Source organism: Pipistrellus hanaki (genome assembly GCF_964339955.1).
Source record: "Pipistrellus hanaki genome assembly, chromosome: 3".
NCBI lineage: Eukaryota > Metazoa > Chordata > Mammalia > Chiroptera > Vespertilionidae > Pipistrellus > Pipistrellus hanaki.
The window spans coordinates 183354968-183372399 of NC_140505.1; the positions used below are offsets into that span (position 1 = coordinate 183354968).

Genomic DNA, 17432 nt, shown 5'->3' on the forward strand with positions numbered 1-17432 from the left:
TGGTCTTGGCCGCTCAGCAAAAATTAGACGGAACCACTTCCGTTTTTACACGCCGTTTCGGTGCTGGGCAAACAGAACCTTCCAGGTCCGGTGAGTCAGGTGAGCTTGAGAAATACGCCGCGGGGGAAGCAGGACGGTGACTGAGAATCTTCCACCGCAGCCTTCTCTCCCGGGGGCAAGAGGAGGCCTGTCACCGGCGCTTCCCTGAATGTCCCGGACCCTTTTCCGCTGGAGCGTCTCATGCGATTCATGTTCCATGGGACACACGTTTGGGAACACCCTGCCTGAGGTGGAAGATGGCGGACATTCAGAAGGGTGCGGTGGAGCCAGAATTCTTTATTTTTTATTTTATTTTTTTTGGTTTAAACTTCTTTATTGATTAAGGTATCACATATTTGTCCTCACCGCGCCCCCCCATTCCCATCCCAAACCCTTTCCCATGCATGCCCCCACCCCCCTGTTGTCCTTGACCACTGGTTAGTCTCATATGGATGCACACAAGTCCTTTGGTTGATCTTTTCCCTCTTATCCCCACCCTCCCCTTCCCTCCCCTCCCTCTGAGGTCCGAAAGTCTGATCCATGCCTCCTTGTCTCTGGGCCTGTTCTTATTCAGCAGTCTAGGTTGTTCATCAGAATTCTTTTTTATTTTTTATTGATTTTTTTTTTACAGAGAGGAAGAGAGAGAGTTAGAAACATCGATGAGAGAGAATCATTGATCAACTGCCTCTTGATGCCCCTAACAGGAATCGAACCTGGGACCTTTCAGTCCGCAGGCCGACGCTCTATCCACTGAGCCAAACCGGTTTCGGCTGTTCATCAGAATTCTTGATCCTATATCTTCACCTTGACCTTCCCGCCCTCTTTCCTCCCCAGGGTCACCTGGCTGACTGCCTCTCTGCTCACGAACAGTCTAATTCCTACCAGGCTGTGAGAGACTTACAGTTCTCCAGTGGAGGTACGGTGGGCTGGGGGCGGGGGGAAGGTTGGGATTCAGTTTTTGAAAGATGACGGTGAAGGACAAAGTTGAATTCAGAGTCCTTCACGTCCTGTCCTCCCTCCCCCCCCTCTCTCTTTCTTCTTTGCCACCATCAAAGCTGTGCTTTGTCACTCAGCAGCCATCCCGTCATAGGTCTGTGGTTTGCTGGAGTTACTTCTGAGCAGCTTTCTTTACGATCAGAAGAATATTTGATGCCGGGAGGAAATGAATCTGTTCAGACCGACTGCCTATCCCCTGACACGCCGGCTCCACACTCCCAGCTGCTCCCTTTCATTACATCTGAAAGGCACTGGCGGGGCCGAACCGTCACTCCGGGGCCTGAGAGGTTTTGCTCCTGTTTGCCATCGTCCCGGGAGCTAAAAAAGAGCGCATGCACCGTGGCGATGGCAGCAGGTGCTCCCATCTCTTTGCAACGCTCAGCTTTGTTTGGGGGAAGGTTCGTGCGGGAAGATCAGAGACCCTCTTAAAAGCAGCTGTGGTTGTGCTCACCTTGGGATAGACCATCAAGCTGCATTGGCCCCAGTGACGTGTCCAGAGGCTCCAGGACTCGGACCCGGACACACAAAGCTTCGTTGGTTTCCCTGCCAAAGGCCATATTTTCTCTAACCGGCATAAAAGATCTATCTCCAAAGGAGACATTTTTAGGGACAAACCCTGCTCTGTTGCTTCAAGTGAAAGTCCAGAGGAGTGAGGCTTGGCCATGGCCACATAGATGCAGTTTGGTGGTCCAGGGGGAGTTTAATGGTGAACTTGGCAATGATGGGGGTGATACTCAGGCCTGGGGCCTGCCCTCTGCAGAAATGGAGCAGCCTGTGTGTGTGTGTGTGTGTGTGTGTGTGTGTGTGTGATGTCAACAAACCGTGGTCAGACCATGGTCAGGCTCTTCCAGGGCTGATGCTGACACTCCTGTCTCAGCTGCCCTCTCCCAGAGGGTCCGCTGGTCTCCCTGGCCCTGTGATTGGAGAGGGAGCCAGTGGGAGCTGCCCACCAGGTGTGCCCGGTGCTGTGCAATTGCTCCTCCCGCAGCCTCACAAGCGGGCACCGGGCTGCCCATTTGGCTCAGCTCTGGGTGCGCTGGCCGGTCCAGCTCTGGGGCCTGCAGCCTGTGGGCCAGCCCCAGTCTGTGTGTCTGCCCAGGACGGTCCCCCCTGGCCACGCCCATCCATCCTGAGAGGCCCGGCCACGCAGCTGAGCCTGGCCTGGGACGAAGGGTCTGAGCTGGGCCTGCCCACAAAGCTTGCTGCACTCCTGTGGGAGGGCGGGCTTCCCCCTCCAGGGGAGAGGGTTGCAGGTTTGGGCCTGGTTGTGGGCACATTCCCAGTAGGGGGTGTGCAGGAGGCAGCTGATCAATGTTTCTAACATTCTATCCCTCTCTCTTTCTCTCTGTGAAGAATCAATAAAATATATATTTTTTAAAATAGATGGGAAGCTCCTCAGAAGGAGCTGCTGTCGGAGGAGAGGCAACGCGGGGTGCATCTTGAAGTTGGCTGTGATGGGAGGCAGCAGCCCTCTCCTGGCCCCACGACCACTGGGGGCAGCACTTCCACCTGGGCCATCGGAGGGCCACTCAGGGGCGGGGCCACTCACCCAGTCCCCAGGAGCAATACCTCCCACCCGCCGCCGACAAGGAGAGGGATGGCGGTAAAGCACAGGGCTGCCCAGAGAACACTAGTAAATAGACTGACAAGCGTGACTGTAGGAAAACGTTAAACTTAAGCCAGGCAAGAAATGCCATCGACAAAGTCAAAAGCAAGCAATAAAACGGGAAAGAAAACATTTGCAGCCCACGCAATAGAAGAGGAGCCAGTTTTTCCTCGTCCATGAGAAAAGGATGAAGAATCCAGCAGAAAAATGGGTCCGGGGCCTAACAAAGGCTAAAAGGATCAGGCCCAAAGTGGCCCCTAAATGCAAACACATCTGCTCAGCCTCGTCCCCGGCAAGGAAACAAGTCAAAATGGAATGCTTTGTTTTCTGCCTCTCAGATGGGCAAACGGCTTCAAGTCTAATCGTGTCTGGCAATGGCAATGAGGGGAGGAGATGTAACTTTTCCTTTAATTTGGCTCAGTGGATAGAGCGTCAGCCAGCGGACTGAAAGGTCCCAGGTTCGATTCCGGTCAAGGGCATGTACTTTGGTTGTGGGCACATCCCCAGTAGTGGGTGTGCAAGAGGCAGCTGATCAATGTTTCTCCCTCATTGATGTTTCTAACTATCTCTTTTCCTTCCTTTCTGTATAAAATCAATAAAATATATATATTTTTAAAATAAAAGTCTAAGCGACTGTTTGACCATTTGACCGGTAGCTATGACACACGTTGACCACCAGGAGGCACACACTCAAAGCACAAGCTGGAAACATGGAACAGACTGATGAACCTCAGAAAGAAGAGGGGAGAGGGAGGGTGGGAAGAGATTAACCAAAGATCTTATATGCATATTAGAGGCCCGGTGCATGGATTTGTGCATCAGTGGGGTCCCTCAGCCTGCAGGATTGGGCCGAAACCAGCAGTCTGACACCCCCGAGGGGTCCTGGATTGTGAGAGGGCGCAGGCCAGGCTGAGGGACCCCACCCGTGCACAAACCTGTGCACCAGGCCTCTGGTGTAATATGAAACGATGGAAAAGCCTGCAGTGGGAGGCAGCAGGCCGAGTCCCACATGCGGTCCAGAGATGGCACCGAGCAGCTCTGCTGTTTGTTAAACGGGGGCCGACTCCGGGTAACTCATTCCACTGCGTTGGACCCCGAGGTTTTCATTTGTACAAACGGGAGGAATGCTTCCTACTTTGTACTGTGACTTTGGACACGTGATTTTACTTCTCTGAGATGTGGGCTCTTTATGCACAAAATATGGCTAACAATGTTCCTTTATAGGATTGTGAAGGGTAAATAAAATTGAGCATATAAAGTATTTAATTTAAGACAGCAGCTAAGTAGGAGGGGACCAAGAAATGGTGGTGGTGGTGGTGGTGACAGAGGTAGAGGAAGGAAAGGAAGCCCAGGAGCAGAGGAAGGACCAGAGTCCAGTGAGAAAGAGGGGGAAAGGAAGAACCACCAGGAGGCAGCTGTGTGCCAGGCCTTGCCATTCCTTAGCTCCGGCCATTGTCCTCCTTCTGCCACGAGGTCTGCACAAAGGGTGACCACCCATTGGCGCTTTATGATCGAGGCAATAGCGGTAAAAGCTGAGACTTGTCTGAGGTTGCCAGACATTTGCCTCCCCTCCCCACAGTGTCACCAGGCCCCAGGCCTTCCTTGTTTGTTGCCCTGCCGACCACCTCCGGCCCATCACTCCTTGGAGGCTTTTATTTTGAAGCCTGAACAGGGTTCGGGTGACCCATTTTTTGTTTTGTTTTTTCAGAGTTTGTCCACGGGGCTTGGAAAGGCTCCCTCCCCACATGGCCCTGTGGACGCCCATCTGGCCTGGTTCTCTAGCGGAAAGACTGAGTCCTCCCCACCCCCCACACTCAGGACGGGGTCAGGGAGCTCCCAGCCTGCTCTCCGCTTCTCTCCCAACACACACTAAGCAGCATGGACTCACCACCCACAGCCTTCCTCCAAACAGGCCTGCAGATTGGATGAGCCTCTGAGACAGTAAGTTAGGAACCAGGTTAACAAACAACAATTGTCCAGGTGGTGACGATTGGCAGCTCTTGGGCTGATGGGAGCCTGGCACCTTGCCCACAGTATTGGGCCTCTGCAGGTCTCAGGGTCCCTGCCGGCCATGGAGGATGATGCCTCCTCCAAAGGGCAAACCCTCTCCTGTGTGTCCAGGGCCTCGTGTAGTCCATGGCGCCCCATGAGTTAGCGTGTGGGGTCCATTGGGAAGCCATCTTTGAGTTTGTAACCAAGTTAGAAATGTCTGCAAGGAGAGCAGGAAATGGTTGAGGTCAGTGTGTGTGACTGGGCGGCCCTGTGAGGATGTGTGCTGTGTCACTTTGGCTGCTCCAAGTCTTGCTGCCTGGTGCTGAGTGAGCCAGGTGAAGCACCTGGCCAGTGCATGGCCCTGCACCTGTGTTCTCCACCAGGTGGCGCTCCGGGTGCCAGGCAGTGTGGCGTGGGGGAAGCAGCCACACTCCGAAATGAGAAACATGGAACTCAAGTCCCAGCTCTGTGATCTGGGGCAAATCATTCCTCTCTCCGAGCTGGTTTCCTCATCTATGAAAGGAGAGGAATAATATAATACAAAGAAAAGAAAAAAAGAATACACATTGTCAATTTTTTTAAAATGCCTGTTATACTTCATTTCTGCAGGATGATGGCTTCTTAGCTCAGAAAAACACCTAAATTCATTTTTGTGAGCCTCCTGAGCACATCTGGATGGAAGACACTTACACACACACACACACACACACACACACACACACGTGCATACACACAGAGCAATAGACCACTTTGTAGAAAGAGTGATTTCTCCTTCCTCCTGAGAAGTCACTGACATTCCAGAGCACAGATATAAAAGGTATAATCCCACAGGGACAAGGGGAAGAGAAAGGGCAGCCACAGATGGAGGTGAGCACACTTTGGAGGAGGGATTTGTGTGGAATGCGGGTAACATATTTAGAAAGGCAGAAGAAACCAGAACCTGAGGAGGTAACAAACAGTGAGAGGAAAATGAGGCTTCAGAACCCTGACAAGGTCCAGGCCTTCAGGGGAGCTGGTGGGAAGGACGATGGGGTGAGTTGAGATCCACAGTCTTGCCCCTGAGCCCCCTGCAGGAGGTTTATTCTCTGGAGACGGGTAGAGGGTCCATCTCGGGACACCAAGGCCACCGGCATGGCCGTGGACAGGGACGGAGCACAGGCATGAATTAGAAGTGTGCATTCTGTTTGGTCCAGAGAGCCCCCTGGTCAGGAAGACCAGTGCCAAGGTTCCAGAAGCTTCCAATGACACAAAATAAGCATGGAGTCCGCACTTTTGTTTTTCTCAAGATCCTAGAAAGCCATGGAAGCTGCCTTTGATGTTCTGAGGTCACATGATTGTCAACAAATAAACCCACAAACAGCTAAACTCAGTCAGGTGGGCGGGTGGGATAAAGACATTTCTCAGGCATGCAAGAACACAGGACATTAACCTCTGAAGCATCCATTCTTAGAGCGATTTCGGAGGCTGTGCTCAGAAACAGAGAGGAGAACAAGAAGGACGTGGCATCCAGAACCATGGAGAAAAGCTGCAGGAAGCAATCGGGAGGCCGCACCAACAGCTAGTTAGGAAGGTTAGAGCTGATCTTTTTATTATTATTATTAAATATATTTTATTGATTTTTTACAGAGAGGAAGGAGAGCGATAGTTAGAAACATCAAGGAGAGAGAAATATTGATCAGCTGCCTCCTACACACTCCTTACTGGGGATGTGCCCACAACCAAGGTACATGCCTTTGACTGGAATCGAACCTGGGACCCTTGAGTCTGCAGGCCGATGCTCTATCCACTGAGCCAAACCGGTTAGGGCAGGGCTAATCATTTTTAAACCACGGCAGAGAGCTTTGAGGCAAAAGGAGATTAGTAGATGATATATTTAGTAGCATGATGGAGCTTCTGCAAAGAATTAAAAATATATATCTGGAACATCCTGGCAAGTAAAAATTCAAAGCAATTATTAACACTCAGAAAAATAAAAGTTGCCCCGGAGGAAAAAAATTAATCATGAAACACATATATAAATAAATTACAGATAGAGAGTCATGAACTTGTATCCAAGGATTATCGTTTTAAATAAAAGTTGTGATGCAAATATTTTGGGAGGATGGGAAGAAGGAGGAGTATTGTGTGTGTGTGTGAACACCCACGCGAGGATGATGAATTCTCATTTACCATAAGAGGGAACGGATACATAATATCTAAAAATCAATCAATTAAAAATAGAAATATAAGCTTCTTTTTTTTTTTTTAGAAACACAGAGGCATTTAGAGGAAATAATGGGCCGGGTTTAAGTGGTTCCTTTCTGGTAGGGAAGGGAGGGCAGGGCTTTTGAACTCTTCTTTCTCCTTGTGAACCAACTACCTGCACCTTTTATTCGAACGTTGGCAAATCCATGGAAAACAGGGGCAGGTGCAGTCAGAGCCAATGGGCGGGGAGAAGGGCTGGACCGGAAGGCCGTGCCTCCGGACAAAAAGCCAGGAGGACCCCTCTGGTCATGCCTGTACCTTTCCCCTTCCATGTAAGTCTGAACGTGTGGTTTGGGGAGACTGTGCCCCACGTGGGACACGCAGGGCCCACATGTGGCTGCAGAGGAGCGGGGGTGGAATCGGGCCCTTCCCCCTCATCTCACCTCGGTAACAGCGCCGCCCTGAGAACCTTCTGCGGGTGCAGGCTCTCAGGAGAGACAGGGGCTGCTGGTCAGGCAGCGTGACTGGGGTTGGGTTGGAAGAGGAGAGGAATGAGCTGGGGTCAGGCTGCAGCCCGGCTTAAACGAGAACCAATCAGACTGGTCTCCAAGGAGCCAGAGGCTCGGAAGCCTGGGAGGGTGTCACGCTTAGGGAAAGGCCCCGGGGACCGGTATGGATGAGAGGCTACAGGGCGCCTATGGGACAGGAAGGCAAGAGAAGAGGGGAGTCTGAATGCAGACCGGACCGTAGGGATGGAGAGTGGGGGTATTGGGGGGCCTCGGAGGTCAAGTCCATTCCTGACGGACCGTGCATAGCGGCTAACAGAGGACAGGAAGGCCAGGGTGACCCGTAGGATTCCGTCTTCGGTGGCGGGTGGAGACAGAACGGATGAGGAAGAGCCTCTGTTGAGAGGGTGGGGCTGCCAGCTACTAGGAGCTGGGGGCATTCGGTGGGGTGTCCCGGGGGCAGCTGGGCATGGGCCTGGCACTCCAGGGAGAGATGGGTGGCCTTCTGTGTGCAATGGTAATGGAGGCGCGGGAGCCAACGAAGCCACAGGCAGAGAGCCTCTGGGGACGGGAGGGGCTGAGGACACAGATGAGTGGGAGCCCAGATATGTGAGAGATGGTGGAGCCAGTGGTGTGTGTGTGAGGGGCTGGACTGAGTGAGCACCGTGGGCAGATATCTGGCAGCGACCAGGGCTGGAGAAGGGGCCGCCAGGGGAGGGCCCGGCAGGTAGCATCCTAAAGGCCACTGGCCACCCTGCCGGAGGCCTCAGGCCTTGGGGGAGGGAGCAGATTGCCAAAGGCACTGGGTGGAAGGGCAGTTACAGAGTTTCCAGGAACTCCTGTTGCGAAGCTGCCCAGTTCCTGGGTGTGCAGTTCTGGGCAACGGGGCACTGCGGGCGGTTACTGCACTCTGTGGGCTGGGAGAGAAAGTAGAGGCAGAGGCCACAGGGAGGAGGGCATGCAGCGTGAGAGGGGCAGAAATAGAATGTCGTAAGATGTCATTGTAAGACACATGTGTCAAACACAAGGCCCGCGGGCCAAATCCAGCCCGCCAGGCCTTGCAATGTGGCCCGCACCGCGCTGTCATCACTGCACTCCGCTGTCAGTTTATGACATTGTCAGTTTATGACTGTTCAGTAAACCATTTGGCCCGCGATTTAGGCTGGATTTTAGATTTTGGCCCCTTCTCTGATTGAGTTCGACACCCCTATTGTAAGAAATATCAATTGGTAGATCCTCCCTTCCCCCAGCTGATGGACAGAGTATGACGGAACCTGCACCTGCGGCCTGGACATTCCTGAGCACCTTACATGTACAGTCCATGTAAGGCACCTTACATGGACTGTACATCGAACCACCAATCAGCACCTGCCAAACACCCTAAGCCCAGATTCCTAAGTCCCTAAGTGCCTAATCATGTGCCTTATATGAAACCACCAATCATCGCGTGCCGAGTGCCCTAAGCCCCATCCCTTCCGGTTCCTCCCCTTAGAAGGCATGTTCACCTCTGCACACACTGCTGTTCTCCGCTGCGAGGCAGCCCGGCAGGGTCCTTCTCTAATAAAGCTTGTGCCCTGGTTTCCGGCCCGCTATCTCATCTTTCATTCATCATGCTCTGTTACCCATGATTGTTTAGTTCTGATTAAAGGAGGCACGTTCTAACCTGGCAGGGAGTTGCATGTGGGACCTGGGAGCTCACCTGGACATGCAGCCCATCCTCCTCATCCGGGAGCTGCCTGTCACCATGGAGAGGTTAACAGCCTTGTCGCAGACACCAGAGCCTCCAGCCCTTTGAGGACCCCCAGCCTTTGCAAAGCTCAGCCTGCGTTAGCTGTTAACTGCCCACTTGGCAAACCCTTTTGCCTACATCCCCATGTAACCTTGTCCTTCTGCCCAATACAAGCAGCTGGATAATGGCTCTGTCCTATACTGCGATGGGGTGGTTACAGCATGTCAAGCCCCACCGAGCTGCCACTGGAGGTGGGTGAGGGTTCCGGCGTGTAATTCTTCTTCCATACGGTGCTTTTAAACACGGGGTCAGAGTGCAGCTGTAGGGGCCCCTAGGGTGACTTCCTTCCAGTGGCACCTCCTGTGAGCCACAGGCTAAGCAGCAGAGGGATCTTTTCAACCGTTAATCAGATTACAGATTACATGGCTCTTTATTTTAATACTCTAACAAGTCTCTTTCCTCTTTGAATGAGATCCAGAGGATTACGGAGGTTTACCAGTCCCTCCGCCCTGCTCCTTGACCCCAGCGCTGCCGGAACTGGAGCAATGGCACAAACGGAGGCCCACATGCATGGGTAAGCGCACAAGATGCAGAGAGAGCCAACGTGCTGCTAACAGGACAAGTTCTGTCCTCCTGCCTTGGCAGTGTGCTTCACGATGACCTCCAAGGCCAGGTTCAAATGCACAATTCTTGGAGTCCTGGTGCGGAGAGGCAGACCCTAAGCACAGCCTACCCTGCCCCCATCCCCTTGCCATTCCATCCCAGCTCCGCCTGAAACAGAGAGGATACCTGCTAGGCCTGGGGGCTGACAGTACTGAGCATGGAACCACGGAAACTGGATTCTTAACATGTAGCTCCTGGTTTTCCCCAAAGTTGTCATTTGTTCTGTGTGCGTGCGTGTGTGTGTGTGTGTTTATGAGTGCACTCAGGTGCAGGTGCAGGCATGTATGTGTGCACATGTGTATGCATGTGCATATATGCACATGTATATGAAGGCATGTGTTATCTGTGGGTGTGCACACACACATACATGTTTATACATGTACTTCGACGAGAGCATGAGCTCATTGAGAGGAGCAATTATGCTATATCCTTTATACCTGTGCAGAGTGCATACTAAATGAATGCTTGTAGAATGAATGAATGAATGAATGAATGAATGAGTGAGGGCCAGTATAGCACAGTTATTAACTGTGTGAGTTTTGGAGGCAGACAGATTTGAGGTCAAAATCTTACTTTGCCACTCACTCACTAAGCCATTTGGGTCCACTCTCCTAACCCCACAGAGCCCGAGTTTCCTCATCTCCAGGGGTAAAATAAGACGAGGGATAAAAATATGACCTGTGTTATGGGGCTGGCATGTGGATGAAGTGGCGGTAATCAGAGCCAGCGGGTACAAGCAGGACTGTGGGCCGGGCACGGTTCTAAGGGCCTTGCAAATGCCAGCTCCTATGCTTCCGCAGTTTTACAGTGGAAGGGAGGTTCGACAGCAAACTCAGTGTGTCTTGACCGTTATCATATTTCTAATCAATGGAGAGGTGATTCCGGATCTTGCTCAGATTCTGTCTGATCAGACTGGACTGATGGGGTCATTTGGAGACAGCAGTGCCATCCAGCAGGCAGAGCTTTGCCAGGCTAGCTCACAATTTGATGCTTGGACTAGTCCTATTTGCGGCTCTGATATTCTTCTAGGTGGCACAGCAGAGTGGAAACTGGGCTGCTGAGTTATTGCGCCTCCTGGTGGTCATTTCCTGTCAACATTTTGATTAAGTGTAGAGTTGTTTCCACAAGTCCAGTGCGTTTAGAGTGGATGGCAAATATAGGGGGGGAATTAGAATTTAAGGTGGTAAGTTTTAAGACATAGAGGGACAAATTGTGCAGGAGGAGATGGACCAATACAAGGCCAATAGCCATACCAAGGAAGTTATCATCAATAATAATAACCTTAACACCTATAACTTACAGCCTTCTATGTGCCAGGTGTTGTACTAAACACTTGACATTCATTGACTTATTCCACATGCCTCCAGAAGGTATGCATCACAAGAACAGTGACTTTCACGTGGAGCCAGGCACACAGTAGGTGTCTGGCACACAGTAGGCGCTCCCTATATTTTGAACACATAAATAATGCAGTCATCCTATGAAGCAAGCAAGGATGGTCAGAGAAGATTCAGGAGCCAGGGCATCCAAGTTCCCCACCAGCTCTGCCCTGTGCCGGGGGCCTCGCAGAGAAGGGCAGGGCCCTCTGCCTTTGGTGAGCCTGCTGTCCGGCAGGCCTCCGCCACACCCTGCCTGTGTTCAGACGCAGCTCCAGGAGAAGGGGTGCTGCCAGCACTGACTATTTCTGGCTCAGGGAGGCTGTCCAGTGAAGCTCCCCTCATAAATTATGAAGGGAGACACATGTGGGTCAGGACTGGGGAGTTCGGTGTGCCAGGGATCTTCCGGAATCTTGCTAGTAGTCTAATTTGGGATTTTCCTCCCCTTGCCCCCCTCCTGCCTTTCCCTCCCCTCTCCACCCCCAGGAAAGCTGCTGACTCAGCAGCCGCATCTGCTGAGTCCCCATAAGGAGCTCCCTGGGGCTTCTCCGGGTCCTGCAGACAACGCTCCCCTCCCCCTGTTGCAGAAGAAGGAAAACCACACTTTTAGAGAAAAGGGGTGACACTGTTTACTTATATTTACGCCGGTGGACTCAGAGGAATGACTTTCCAAATCTGAGTGCAGAAACATGCAGGGGGATTCTCTTTTATATCTTGCTGGGGTCTTTGTCCGGCAAATATGGATTATGCTTCCGGTCCTTTTCACGGGCCTTGCAAGAAGCCCCCAGGTGTTGGGGGTCTCCAGGCCATACTGAGGGTCTGGCCTGGCGCCAGCGTGAATAACCCTCCCACCGGGGCAGTGCACTGTCCACAGTTTTATGGCCTCTGTAACGGGTTCTGTAAGACCAGTTTCTGGGAAGGAGGTTGTGACTTAATTACAGGTTATCAGGAGTGTACACGGAGCTTGCTGGCATGCATTCAGATTGCTAGCCCCCACATATCCGGGTTACATCGGAATTGGCCTTTTAGCCTCCTCACCCCCAAGCCCCGGCTGTCCTCGGCCACGGGTCCCTGGGCTCCATTTCTCGCAGCCGGGGCTCTTTGCCTGACCACCGGCTACTGGAGCAGGTTTCTCTACACTGCGCGCTGTGCCTTATCCTGCCTCCCAGCCCCGAGCACCGTGAGCTGGGCTTTTACATCCAGCCCTCATCAGGCTCCGGGAGCTCCCAGGTCCGGGCTGAGCGAACTGGATCTTATCCCGGAGTCGTGGTTAGGAATGGACGTTGGTAAACTTCTGTAAAGTGGCCGCTCTCCTTCTCCGGAAGGCCCCTGGGTCTGTTTTTGCGTTCTTGAGCCTTTTCTTCAGCATTCCGTCCCCTTTGTCATCGTCAGAATGTCACCTGACTGTCATTGGCTCCCCACGGCCCCTAGAAGTTTTCTTCTTCCTCACTTGTTGCTTAAACTCTTTGCTTAAAATTCTGAGTTGTTAGCTTTGGTGAGCCCTCAAAGGCCGAGATCCTTCTCCTAAGACAAAAGGTGTACGTGTGCCAGTGTCAGCGCCTGGGCCGGGCTGCCCATTCAGCCACTGTGTTTGTTTACTCACAGGCTGGGACCTGGAGGGGATGTTCTGACAGGGAGAGGTCACTTCAGGCCTTTCCTGCTGCTTAAGGGAAGGTGTGAAGACTCTGCCTCCTCCTCCGGGTGCGGGGAGGGGGGATGGGGGGGAGACACGGAACCGCAGCAGCAGCAGCAGGATGGGAGCCCACTGCTGACAGAGTGTCTGGCCTCAGATTACACCGTCTCAGAGCCCAGGTGTAAAATTAGCAGCGGTGTTCTGTGTGTGAGGAGCCAGAGAAACACCAATTCAGCAGAACCTCGGAGGGGACAGAGGAGAGGGGGAGAAGGGGTGGGGTGGGGAGAGGCCCCGGGCCTTCCCCTGGACAGCCTCCTCTCCACACGTTGGAGGAAACCCCAGTGTGGCTGAGTCAGGCCCATGGGAGGGTTCCTGGGGTCATGGGGAAGGCAAGACTCAGAGGAGCCTGGGAAGATGGCCTTGAGGGCGTGCCCTGCTCAACACACACACACACACACACACACACACACACACACACACACACAGTGAGACTGTAAACAAGAATAAGAAATTCCACGTGTCCGTGCTCTTTGCATGCATTTTCCTCCTGAGTGGTCACTGCAGCCCCATTTGGTAAGCCTGTTTCACAGATGAGTAAACATGGGATCAGAAGGACTTATGAGCTTGTCCAGGTGACAAGGGCAGACCTGGAACACTGGGGGCCAGCCATCGTTGTATGAAGCATTAATCATGTGCTGTGAACTCTGATTGTTTAGTTCTGATTAAAGGAGGCACGTTCTAACCTGGCAGGGAGTTGCATGTGGGAGCTGGGAGCTCACCTGGACATGCAGCCCATCCTCCTCATCCGGGAGCTGCCTGTCACCATGGAGAGGTTAACAGCCTTGTTGCAGACACCAGAGCCTCCAGCCCTTTGGGAACCCCCAGCCTTTGCATACACACAGGCCTTTGCAAATCTTGAAAGATGAGACAGAGGGCCGGAGACCAGGACACAGGCTTTCTTAGAGGAGAAGACCCTGCCGGGCTGCCTCCCAAAGGATTTTTAAAAATATATATATTTTATTGATTTTTTTTACAGAGAGAAAGAGAGAGGATAGAGAGTTAGAAACATCAATGAGAGAGAATCATCGATCAGCTGCCTCCTGCACACCCCCTACTGGGGATGTGCCCACAACCAAGGTACATGCCCTTCACTGGACTTGGATCTGGGGCCTTTCAGCCCGCAGGCCGATGCTCTGTCCACTGAGCCAAACCAGTCTCAGCTGAAGGCGCCTTCTGAGGGGAGGAAAGGGAAGGGATGGGGCTTAGGGTACTTGGCACACGCTGATTGGTGGTTTCATGCAAGGCACATGATTAGGCAACTTAGGGACTTAGGAATCGGGGGCTTAAGGTATTTGGCAGGTGCTGATTGGTGGCTCAATGTACAGTCCATATAAGGTGCCTGGTTAAGTGCTCAGGAATGTCCGTGCTGCAGGTATAGGTTCCGTCATACTCCGTCCATCAGTTGGGGAAGGGAGGATCTATCAAAGCTCAGCCTGCGTTAGCTGTTAACTGCCCTTTTGGCATACCCTTTTGCCTACCTCTCCCTGTAATCTTTGTCCTTCCGCCCCTATATAAGCAGCTGGCTCATGGGGAGAGGCAGAGCACATTTTTGAGGGTGACCTGGCGCTCCCCCATACTGCTGGCAGTATTGGAACAAATGCTCCTATGATTCAACCCTGTCTTTGCTGAATTGGCTCATGTAGTGCCAGGCAGCCTGGACCCCTTGGCTGTCTGGTTACACAAGGTCACGTGGCATAAACGTACTCGTGTTTATGAGTACACTGTGCACCCACTTAGACTTGAGCATCTAAATGTCTTCTCATATAGTCACCACCATACACACACCCACACTTGCCCACACGGTTGTATGTCTTTATTTGTGTGTTACTGTGGACAAAGGGGGGTGGGGGGCATACTGAACCCAACAAGCTCAGGGCAGGCCTACAGGGTGGGCCCTACAAACTTAGAGAGTGAAAGTAACCACATAGCATGGTCTGAACAAACCAATTCTTAACTGAAAGGAGGGCCAGGTCAGTAGTCACATCCCAGGCCAGTGGTCGGCAAACTGTGGCTGTGTTGACTAATGAGTTTGCCGACCACTGTCCTAGACTGTCGATTCCAATAATTGCATGCTGTTATTGTTCCTTATGATTAAGCCCCTACCCCAGTGGTCGGCAAACTTATTAGTCAACAGAGTGGCAAACCTCAGCTCACGAGCCGCATGTGGCTCACGAGCCACGGCTTGCCGACCACTGTCCCAGGCCTATAGTAACTTCCCTGACAAAGGCCTATCTTTACCTTAAGTGAGCCTGCCTGTTGTCTCTTCGCATCTAAGATAACATCACTTTGTTTTTTCTATATTTTTATTTATTTCAGAGGGGAAGGGAGAGGGAAAGAGAGATAGAAACATCCATGATGAGAGAGAATTATTATTATTTTTTAAAATATATTTTATTGATTTTCCACAGAGAGGAAGGAAGAGGGATAGAGAGCTAGAAACGTCGATGAGAGAGAAACATCAACCAGCTGCCTCCTGCACACCCCATGCCAGGGATGTGCCCGCAACCAATGTACATGCCCTTGACCGGAATAGAATCTGGGACCTTTCAGTCCACAGACCGACGCTCCATCCACTGAGCCAAACCGGTTTTGGCTGAGAGAGAATTATTGACCAGCTGCCTACTGCACGCCCCCTACTGGGGATCAGGCCTGCAACCCAGGCACATGCCCTTGACTGGTTTTGAACCCGGGACCCTTCAGTCCTCAGGCTGTCACTCTATCCACTGAGCCAGAGCGGCCAGGGCAAGATAACATACCTTTGAAATGTCAGAGGATTCTCCTTTCCACCCCTCAGAGCACAGACCACAGAACCCCTCATTGCTATTTTGTTCCCCAAATACCACCTCTATGTGCTGTTAATATTGATTATTAGCTTTCTTGTACACACTGCTGTCAAAGAGATATATGCCTCTCCATGTTACTTCTTACCCAATGCCAGCGATTTCCCCTTTGCTTCCTCCCACCACCCTTACCTACCACCCATGGATTTCACGCAACCCCCGTACGCCTTCCCCTTTTATCCTGAGGTATAAAATAAGCTGAAGAACTGCCACCAGCGTTTCTCAGTCTTTTGAGATTTCACTTCCTAGAAATTGTCAGCAGTTGGCTCAAATAAACTATACAAATTCTCTACAGGCTTGGATGTTTCTTATGTCGACATTTATGTACAACAATGTACGTTCACCACTATACACATAGGATGATGCACACAATCACATGCCAGGCTGGATCTCACTTTCTTGCAAAATGCGGTGTCCCTTCCTGTCATCTGGACCAACTTCAAACTAGTGCCTCCGTATGCCTGGCCATGGGGAGGTGCTTCCACCTCTTGGGACTTACTTGCCGCATCTGCCACACTCAGTGTTGGGTTGCTTCCTCCCCGACACTGGCGGCCCCTAGACAGCAGTGACTGAGCTGGAGTCACTGTCTGTATTATTTCTAGCTCCTCAGGTGTGAACTCTTTGTTTGGCACATTGAGCCTACAAGCTGGGCTCCCCGCGCAGGTGTTCTTCCCGTGGTGGGCAACTCGGGGTTGCGTGCCCGTGCAGGCTCGTGGACTCCAGACTAGGTTGATGTCTCAGGTTGGAGTTCTACTCCGAGTGGAGAGCTTCGATCCGGGGCTCACACGAGTGCATGTTTCAGGATCGACGCTTTGACATGGTGTCTCTAACGCTCAATCCATCCATGGCCAGGAGAGACCTGCAGCAACCCAGGCTGATGGTGTAGAGATTCGGTTCCTCTAATCAGTTCTGACTCCCAGCTTCCTACTGGGACCCAGACCCAGATTAGCACTGAAATCTCGACCCCAAGAACCTTGGCTTTCCCATGGGGTGTGGAGCTATGCCTCTCACTGGTATAGTTTCCTCCTCTCTTAGAGCCTGAATTTTATACGTACTATTTTTATTTTATTTTTTATTTTATTTTTTGCTTTTGAGTTGGATACTACAATATATGTTTAAAATACTTAAAGATACATCATTCAGTGTATTTTATGTGGCTGGAGGAGTATGGGAAATTTCACCTTGTGTCTACCCTGCCATCTTGACTTATCTCTGTATTCCAAGTGCCCTGCTCAGCCAGTAGTTGGTTGAGCATCTCTCCCCCTTCTTCTCCTTTCTGGTCCTCTCCTCTGTCTCTGCCCAGCTCTGCCCTTACCGCCCAAGGAGTCCATAAGGACCTGGTTCCAGAGCCCCGGGCCCTGGCCGGCCTGGGGAGGAGAGGGACGGCTCTTCGGTCCGGGCTGCAGGGCTGGGCCCAGAGCACACTTCCTCCCGGGCACTCTGCTCTGCCCTGACTCTATTTGGGGCAGCAAGTCCCTTGGGGTGCCTGGGTGGAGCAGAGACGAGGTTCAGACGAAGGCCTCGAGGCTGCCAGCTGCTCTCCATTCTGGGAGCCAGACAGTCCTCGGGATCCCGAGGGTGGTGTCTGGGAAATGAGAAAGGGCCTGCAGTGGGAGACCCTGGCTCCAGACTCCACCCCGCTGACTCTGACCCCAAACACCCCTGCCCCAGTCCTGGGGGTCCAAAGGCAGCGTGAGTCAGGAGGGCCCCCCTTCTGTGACCCCTGGGCGCCCCGGCAGGTCCGCACCCTCGCCTGCGTCCTCTCTGCGGTCCCGCTGTGCCTCTGCCGTGCAGGGTGTGTGTGAGCG

The 17432-nt window shown here is 52.4% G+C and overlaps 1 long non-coding RNA gene across 1 annotated transcript; it reads left to right on the top strand.

Moving 5' to 3' along the window:
* Window positions 1-272: 272 nt before the first annotated feature.
* Window positions 273-2550, top strand: LOC311620387. The gene is made up of 3 exons (XR_014794686.1): window positions 273-315; window positions 874-955; window positions 2419-2550. It is a non-coding gene; the product is annotated as an uncharacterized lncRNA (long non-coding RNA).
* The last annotated feature ends 14882 nt before the right edge of the window (window positions 2551-17432 follow it).